The sequence below is a fragment of the Pongo abelii genome, chromosome X (assembly GCF_028885655.2).
Source record: "Pongo abelii isolate AG06213 chromosome X, NHGRI_mPonAbe1-v2.0_pri, whole genome shotgun sequence".
Classification (NCBI taxonomy): Eukaryota; Metazoa; Chordata; class Mammalia; order Primates; family Hominidae; genus Pongo; species Pongo abelii.
Window position 1 is genome coordinate 135031291 of NC_072008.2, and position 9704 is coordinate 135040994.

Genomic DNA, 9704 nt, shown 5'->3' on the forward strand with positions numbered 1-9704 from the left:
TCTAATTCCTAAAAGCAGCCTTTGATCCACAGTTGGCAAGAAAATGGGAACCTGAGTTCTACAGCTGTGAAGGTGATGAAGCCTGCAAACAAACTGAATGAGCTTGGAAATGGATTCTTCCCCAGTGGAGATTCCAGATAAGAACACTGGCTGACAGCTTGATTGCAGCCTTGTGAGACACCATGCAGTAAACCTACTTAAGGCACACCCAAACTTCTGAACTATGGAGACTGTGAGATAATAAATGTATGCTGTGTTAAGTCACTAACTTTGGGGTAATTTGTTACACAGTGTATTTGTTTCCTATTGCTGCTGTAACATGTCATCACAAACATATGACTTAAAACAATCCACATCTATTGTCTTATTCCATAGGTCAGAAATCCTAAAAACCAATGTGCTAGCTGGGCTGGGCTCCTTCTGGAGCCTCTAGGGTAGAGATCACTTGCACTCCTTAACTCATGGCCCCGTTCTCCATCTTCAAAGCCAGTAGTACATCAACTTCGGGTTTTTGTCTGTCTCTATGACCTCTGCTTCCTTCATCATACCTTTTTTTTTGACTCTGACCTTCTCACCTCCATCTTATCAAGACTCTCATGATAATACTGGGCCCACACAGAAAAATCAGAATTCTCTCTCCATTCTGAAGTTAGTCACATCTGCAAAGTTCATTCTGTCTTGTAAGGTAACATTCACAGGTTCTGGGGAATGGTTTGCAGACATCTTTGAGGGGGTCATTCTGCCTACTACATACTGCAATAGAAAATGAAGATAGGTGCTCAACTTATGATGGCGTTAAGTCCTGTTATAGCATTCCAAGTTGATAATATTATAAATCAAAAGTGTGTTTTTTGCACTTTCATGTTAAATCATTGTGTTAAATTTAAATGGAGTCCTGGAAATCAGGGCATACATGTATACCATGTAATTTATTTTTTATTTCAGTAGGTTTTTGGGAACAACTGGTGTTTGATTACATAAATAAGTTCTTTAGTGATGATTTCTGAGATTTTGGTGCACCCATCACCAAAGCAGTATACACTGTACCCAATGTATAGTCTTTTATTCCTCACCCCCCTCCCACCTTTAGCCCGAGTATCCAAAGTCTATTGTATCATTCTTACAGCATACATATATACTTCTTGACTGTTTTGAAAACATCCTAAGATCTTCTCTTTCCTCCCCTCATATCACATTAGTCTCTAAATTATTTTGGTTTTTACGTTCTTTAGGTTAGTTTCCTTGTTTTTCATTGTTAGTGCCATAATAAAACCTCATCAGCTCTAATCTAGATTATTGCAACAGCCTGAAAGAGGTTACCAGAGACCTCATTTCCCTCTCATCACTCCTATTCAACATAGTGTTGGAAGTTCTGGCCAGGGCAATCAGGCAAGAGAAAGAAATAGAGGGTATTCAATTAGGAAAAGAGGAAGTCAAATTGTCCCTGATTGCAGATGACATGATTGTATATTTAGAAAATCCGATTGTCTCAGCCCAAAATCTCCTTACGCTGATAAGCAACTTCAGCAAAGTCTCAGGATACAAAATCAATGTTCAAAAATCACAAGCATTCCTATATACCAATAACAGACAAACAGAGAGCCAAATCATGAGTGAACACCCATTCACAATTGCTACTAAGAGAGTAAAATATCTAGGAATACAACTTACAAGGGATGTGAAGGAACTATTCAAGGAGAACTACAAACCACTGCTCAATGAAATAAGAGAGGACACAAACAAATGGAAAAACATTCCATGCTCATGGATAGGAAAAATCAGTATCATCAAAATGGCCATACTGCCCAAAGTAATTTAAAGATTAAATGCTATCCCGATCAAGCTATCAATGACTTTCTTCACAGAATTGAAAAAGACTACTTTACATTTCATATGGAACTAAAAAAGAGCCCGCACAACCAAGACAATCCTAAGCAAAAAGAACAAAGCTGGAGGCATCATGCTACCTGTCCTCAAACTACACTACAAGGCTACAGTAACCAAAACAGCATGGTACTGATACCAAAACAGATATATAGACCAATGGAACGGAACAGAGCCCTCAGAAATAACGCCACACATCTACAACCATCTGATCTTTGACAAACCTGACAAAATCAAGAAATGGGGAAAGGATTCACTATTTAATAAATGATGTTGGGAAAACTGGCTAGCCACATGCAGAAAGCTGAAACTGGATCCCTTCCTTACATCTTATACAAAAATTAACTCAAGATGGATTAAAGACTTAAACATAAGACCTAAAACCATAAAAACCCTAGAAGAAAACCTAAGCAATACCACTCAGGACATAGGCATGGGCAAAGACTTCATGACTAAACACCAAAAGCAATGGCAACAAAAGCCAAAATAGACAAATGGGAACTGATTAAAATAAAGAGCTTCTGAACAGCACAAGAAACTATCATCACAGTGAATAGGCAACCTACAGAATAGGAGAAAATTTTTGCAATCTATCCATCTGACAAAGAGCTAATATCCAGAATCTTCAAAGAACTTAAACAAATTTACAAGAAAAAAACAATGCCATCAAAAAGTAGGTGAAGGATATGAACAGACACTTCTCAAAAGAAGACATTTATGTGACCAACAAACATATGAAAAAAAGGTCATCATCGCTGGTCATTAGAGAAATGTAAATCAAAACCACAATGAGATATCATCTCACACCAGTTAGAATGGCGATCATTAAAAAGTCAGGAAACAACAGATGCTAGAGAGGATGTGGAGAAATAGGAATGCTTTTACACTGTTGGTGGGAGTGTAAATTAGTTCAACCATTGTGGAAGACAGTATGGCAATTCTTCAAGGATCTAGAACCAGAAATACTATTTGACCCAGCTATCTCATTACTGGGTACATACCCAAAGGATTATAAATCAGTCTACTATAAAGACACATGTACACATATGTTTATTGTGGTACTGTTCACAATAGCAAAGACTTGTAACCAACGCAAATGCCCATCAATGATAGACTGGAAAAAGAAAAGGTGGCACATATATACCATGGAATACTATGCAGCCATAAAAAAGGATGAGTTCACATCCTTTGCAGGGACATGGATGACACTGAAAACCATCATTCTCAGCAAACTAACACAAGAACAGAAAACCAAACACCGCATGTTCTCACTCATGAGAATAAGTGGGAGTTTGAACAATGAGAACACATGGACACAGGGAGGGGAACATCACACACCAGGGCCTGTCGGGGGGTGGGGGGCTAGGGGAGGGATGGCATTAGGAGAAATATCTAATGTAAGTAATGGGTTGATGGGTGCAGCAAACCACCATGGAACATGTATACCAATGTAACAAACCTGCACATTCTGCACAGGTACCCCAGAACTTAAAGTATAATAATAATAATAAAAAAATACTGCCAACCAACTTAACCTAATTGATAGAGAGAGCACTCTACCCAACAGCAGAATACAAATTATTTTCAGATACACATAGAACATTTACCAAGACAAACCATATTCTGGGCCATAAAACAAGTCTCAATACATTTCAGAGGATTCATGTCATAAAAAGGATATTTTGTGTCCACAATGGAATTACATTCTAAATAAGTAGTAGAAAAAATCTGGAAAATCCCCTAATATCTTTAAACTAAATAACATACTTCTAAATAGCCCATGAGTCAAAGAAGAATTCCAGAGGGAAACTAGAAAGTATTTTCACCTGAATAAAACTGAAAACACAATTGATCAAAGTTTGGGGTTACTGCCAAAGTAGTACTTGGAGGGAAATTTATAGCACTCACTGCCTATGTTAGAAAAGATGAAAGACCTCAAATCAGTGACCTCACCTTCTACCTTAAGAAACTAGAAGAAGAGCATATGAAACTCAAATTAAGGAGAAGAAAGTGAAAAACCAGAGCAGGGAAGACAGGGAGGGAAGAAATACAAAGAGGCGCAAAGATACTTTTGGAGGGTGTTGGATATACTCATCATCTTGATTGTGGTGATAGTTTGACAGGCATATACATACGTCAAAACTTATCAAAGAATATACTTTCAATATGTGCAGTTATATTATATATGTCAATTCTACTTAAATAAAGTTGCTTTGAAAACACAATCCAGATAGAACAGTGTTATCTGTTTTAATTTAGCAGTTTATTTCTTTAAGTATCTACCCAATTTCTTGAGCCTTTTCCCTGCTTAAGAATGATCCACCACAAAAGTGAAGAGGATGACAATGCAGGTGGCTATTTGCCAAATGGATGTAATAAAACCTGACTGCTAACTTCACAGGGTTCTGTGAAGATCAAAAGTGATAACGAACAGAGCTCATTACAAAGTTAGAACGTGTTACAAAAATGTAAGGGCTTATCTCTCTAGTTTCAGGTTTCCTGGTGAAGTGAATAATAAAACTAACTAGAGCCAAATTTGGAAGTGAATAAAGTTTGTCTTTGATCTTCTCTCTCCCGGCCCTGATGCCCTCATGCTGTAACTCCCAAAGCCAGGGAAAGCCTAACCAGGGCCTTGTTCTGCCAACTCTTTTTCCTTTTCTTTTTGCTAAACTCGTGTCAAGCTTTTGGTCTCTCCTGGAGATCCTGCTCTCAATTAAATGACAGGGGGTGCTAAATGAGCAATTCAGATAAGTGAATTTCTTAAAACCTATTTACTAATACATCATCTTTGTCTCCGATTAGCTTACTATGCCTTAACACTGGCTAAATACCAATATTAACAAAATTCTTTATTAAGTGGCCCTTACTAGGGGGTAGCATTTGGAGGTAGATGGCCTCTTAATCAGTTAATCCTTTCAGAGACTGAACACTTCTTGGAAACTCCTTCTGTTGAATGTACAATGCCGCAGTTTTCTGCTCTAGTTATTTTATTATAAGCCAGGGATCTATTACATGAGCATTCCTAGAACGCCTATAAATCTCTTCCCTCTCCCCCAACCCATGTGTGCACACCTTTAAAAATAATAAGAAAACAAAGAAGCTCCAATCAGTAACAGCATTGCAATGTTCAATTTCATCCCTTATATATCACATTGGGATTATAATTAAATCGTTAAAATGCATTGCTAATCTGTAAATCTGGACTAATTAGCATAAGTGCATTCCATAATTACTAAGCACAGGGCGTGTGCTTGTGACTTGAATAGACTTTTGGACTATTAAGCCTGTCTGAATGCTACTCCCCACATGATGGCTCAGGAGCTTCTAAAGGAGCTTTCGCCAGTTTTGTTCTGTATACCAGGTCAGTGATATTGGCTCTGTATACCAGGTCAGTGATATTGGCTCTGTATACCAGGTCAGTGATATTGGCTCTGTATACCAGGTCAGTGAGATTGGCTCTGTATACCAGGTCAGTGAGATTGGCTCTGTATACCAGGTCAGTGAGATTGGCTCTGTATACCAGGTCAGTGAGATTGGCTCTGTATACCAGGTCAGTGAGATTGGCTCTGTATACCAGGTCAGTGAGATTGGCTCTGTATACCAGGTCAGTGAGATTGGCTCTGTATACCAGGACAGTGAGATTGGTTCTGTATACCAGGTCAGTGATACTGGCTCTGTATACCAGGACAGTGAGATTGGTTCTGTATACCAGGACAGTGAGATTGGTTCTGTATACCAGGTCAGTGATACTGGCTCTGTATACCAGGACAGTGAGATTGGTTCTGTATACCAGGACAGTGAGATTGGTTCTGTATACCAGGTCAGTGATACTGGCTCTGTATACCAGGACAGTGAGATTGGTTCTGTATACCAGGACAGTGAGATTGGCTCTGTATACCAGGTCAGTGATACTGGCTCTGTATACCAGGACAGTGAGATTGGTTCTGTATACCAGGTCAGTGATACTGGCTCTGTATACCAGGACAGTGAGATTGGTTCTGTATACCAGGACAGTGAGATTGGTTCTGTATACCAGGTCAGTGATATTGGCTCTGTATACCAGGACAGTGAGATTGGTTCTGTATACCAGGACAGTGATATTGGTTTTACTTCCAAAAAGAAGCAGGTAATAGGTTCACACAGGTCACTACTAGATCTCCAATAAGCTCTCTCAACCCGTTTTTGTTTTGTTTGTTTTCCCCCTGGATCTAGTCTGACATATTCTAGCTCCATCTTTTGGAATAAGATATAAAATATGGACTTACTGATAGGATCAGTATTCTGGAATCTTTCTGAGAAAATTATCATAAAAGATAATTTAGTCAGTTGGTAACTTCACTTGCCTAAATGTCCTTCAATCTTTCATCACCCAAATAATATTGGGGGATGCTACAGTCACAGGTTTATTGCATTGAGAGTGGATGGATTTTGTTTGCTTTCATGCCATTAAATTTCAGTATATCATTATTGTTCTGGGATGTAGCCATTCCTGGACACATCCAAGAATTTTTGACAGATATGCAATGTACTGCGCACTGCACAGCTCCATTGTGACATAAGTGTCCACATCCTCATTAGTTAGCCATGCCTTGCCCCTCCCTTGCATTACTCTGTACTGCACGCTCTTCTCTGGAGCCATAGGATTTGCTTACAGGTGCTTATTCCCCTTCACCAGGGTCCTAATTCACCAGCCTCCTCATCCCTGATCACAAAACTGAGTGGGAAGAAAGCCACCTCTTCTTTCTTCCTGTCTACCTTTTGTCATCTCCTACACTGGTATTCTTCTGTCCTCTCTCTAGGATCATGGTCTGGCAATGGGCTTTGGGGGAGACAGTAAGGTAACATGGAGGTCCTCACAAGTTGGAAATAGCTCAATACCTCATCCTGCCCTCTGCCCAAAGGTTACTGGATGGGTAAAGTGAGATTTTAAAACTTGGTTTATTTTCTTCCAAAACACCACCAATAACTAGGGAATCCTCTCCACCACTTCCTCCAAAAGAAGAAATTACAATGGAGGGGAAAAGTGGGCTTTGGGAGTAGTAAGATGCTAAATACAACTTCTAAATTTAGAAGCAATAGACTTCCCTAAATTCTCCCTAAACTGACCAGCCAATGTGCTCCTTCCTTTCTTATATCTAAAAGGCTCCTTCTAACACTGTTCCTACAAGATCTTTGGGACCAATAAGCAACTTGATTAGTTTTGGCTGTTATCAGATGTGGTCCCTTCCTATAGCCTTCATTTTCTAAGGTTCTGGGCTTTGGTATGTGGCTGTGAGAGTTTTTTAAATATTATTATTGGCCAGGCGTGGTGGCTCAGGCCTGTAATCCCAGCACTTTGGGAGGCCAAGTCAGGCAGATCGCCTGAGCCCAGGAGTTTAAGACCAGCCTGGCCAACATGGCAAAATCTGTTTCTACTAAAAATACAAAAAAAAAAAAAAAATTAGCCGGGCATGGTGGTGGGCACCTGTAGTCTCAGACGCTGGGGAGGCTGAGGCAGGAGAATTGCTTGAACTCAGGAAATGGAGGCTGCAGTGAGCTGAGATCACACCACTGCACTCTAGCCTGGGTGACAGAGCGAGACTCCATCTCAAAAAAAAAAAAAAAAAAAAAAAATATATATATATATATATATATGTATAATTATTATTGGTAATCTACTGGGTGGGAGTAGATTCATCCTGGCATTTCCCCCTCTCCCTTCCCTTTATTCAAACAAGTAGCTCTTTGCTTACTCTCAGGAGAGGTGTGCGGCAGAGTAAAAAACACAACTAGCTGGCAAATCATTCTGGTTTTTAAGTTCCCAAAGCTGAAACACTTAGGAGAAAGGGATTCTCTGGTAATAACAAAATGTCTTAGCCTGAACTATGAATGAAGACCATTTTCCCCAATTTGGGGGAAGTAAGATAGGAGAGAGGAGTGCTCTCTACCCTACTTCTTGACCCTGCCTGCAGGGCAGCAGCAAAGATGCCAGAGAGTGAGATCTATGGGTCTGCAGAAAAGAGGAATCCAGAACTCCCAACTTTCTGGTTACAAGTGAGGAAACAGCAAGTCGGTACAGAAGAAAACGCAACACAGACCCCAAATGATGGATGACAGAATGTTGGCTGAGTGCACACCTACTAAGACCTCATCCTCCCTCCTCACCTCCCCTCCGCTGCCAGGAACCCTTTTCAGTTCAGAAAGGCTTTGTCATTTCAGGTAGGAATCCACACTGTCAGTGTAAGTTTGTAGTGAATACTCTCCACTAGGACCTCAAAAATGTGGGTGTAGTCTTCTGTCTCTTAACTAGGTGCACTGCTTATGGGTGTTTCTCAGTCCAAGGGACAAGAAGAGACAAATATCCCACATTTCAGACAGGAAGTACCAAAAAAGCAGAGACAAACCACGAGACATAGACAAAATCTGTACATTGCAAGATTCTTTCTAATCTTAATGTGTCAGTTCATTTTAAATTTCTTATTTGGTATAAAATATTCATTTTTGAATTTTGTTTTTTAAAATATGTATAATTTATGTTGGAATCTAGTATTGAGTAGCTTTTAAATTCTAAAAGGTTAGTGAAAAGCACATTGTATAAGAAAATAAGAAATGTTTTCAGTTTACCTTAATATTAAAAAATGCGGCTGGGTGCAGTGGCTCACGCCTGTAATCCCAGCACTTTGGGAGGCCGAGACGGGCAGATCACAAGGTCAGGAGTTTGAGACCATCCTGGCCAACATGGTGAAACCCCATCTCTACCAAAAACACAAAAATTAGCCAGGCTTGTTGGCACGCTCCTGTAATCCCAGCTACTCAGGAGGCTGAGGCAGGAGAATCAGAGAATCGCTTGAACCCAGGAGGTGAATGTTGCAGTGAGTCAAGATCGCACCACGGCACTCCAGCCTAGGCGACAGAGAGAGACTCTCTTAATAAAAAAATAAAAAATAAAAAAATGCAATTTTGTGCAGTACCTACAGAAAGCAAAATTGGGAACGAGGGCATAGCATATTTAATCTGATGCAAGGATTAGATTTCTGCCCTGAAATGCAATACTTAAAGCTTTATGTAAATGAAACATAAACCATGGAATCTCAGTAGAAATTGCTATAATTCTAAAAATGTCCTCTTTTATAAATTGTAGAAGAAACAGATAATCTGGGAATGTTTCAAATCTACAGAAAAAGTCGACTTAAAGCTTCTGGAAAAATTTTAAAGATGTATTTTTTTCAGGAATTACTATATTTTAATATAATCTGGTTCTATTTTCTTACATTTTTAATTGGCTTTTAGCAGTTTGAATTCATATAGCAATAAGATATTTATCCAGAAGCCTCCAACAAACTGAAATTCTACAACGGGAACGTATACAATTAAAAGAAAGATATTGGTACATATGTGCAAAGTAAAATCAGAGTGGTGAGCCAGGAATCAAAAGAGGGTTTGGGGGCAAAACCTTCAGAACTTATATTTACAAGTACTGCTTTTATTAATTATATGGAATTCTAGGTATCATCTTGATTTCCAGCAGGAAAATTAAAGACTATGAATATCACTGCATTAAAATAATACTAATTAGAAAAATCATGTCATAAACTGCAAACTGGTTATCAGTACATAGTATGATATATATAGTTTTTAAGGAAGCATTGCAATGTTATGAAAAAGAGAAGAACATGTAGCTCAGAAAATAAATCAAGAAATTAAGAAGTTTTAAGATAAATATAGAATTCAGTAGAGTTCAACCGAATATGTGAAAATGTGAGGTTCTAATGTTACTAGAAATTAAATAATACGAGTCAGAATTATTCAGCCAAAAATCAAATAATCATGTACCATTATAC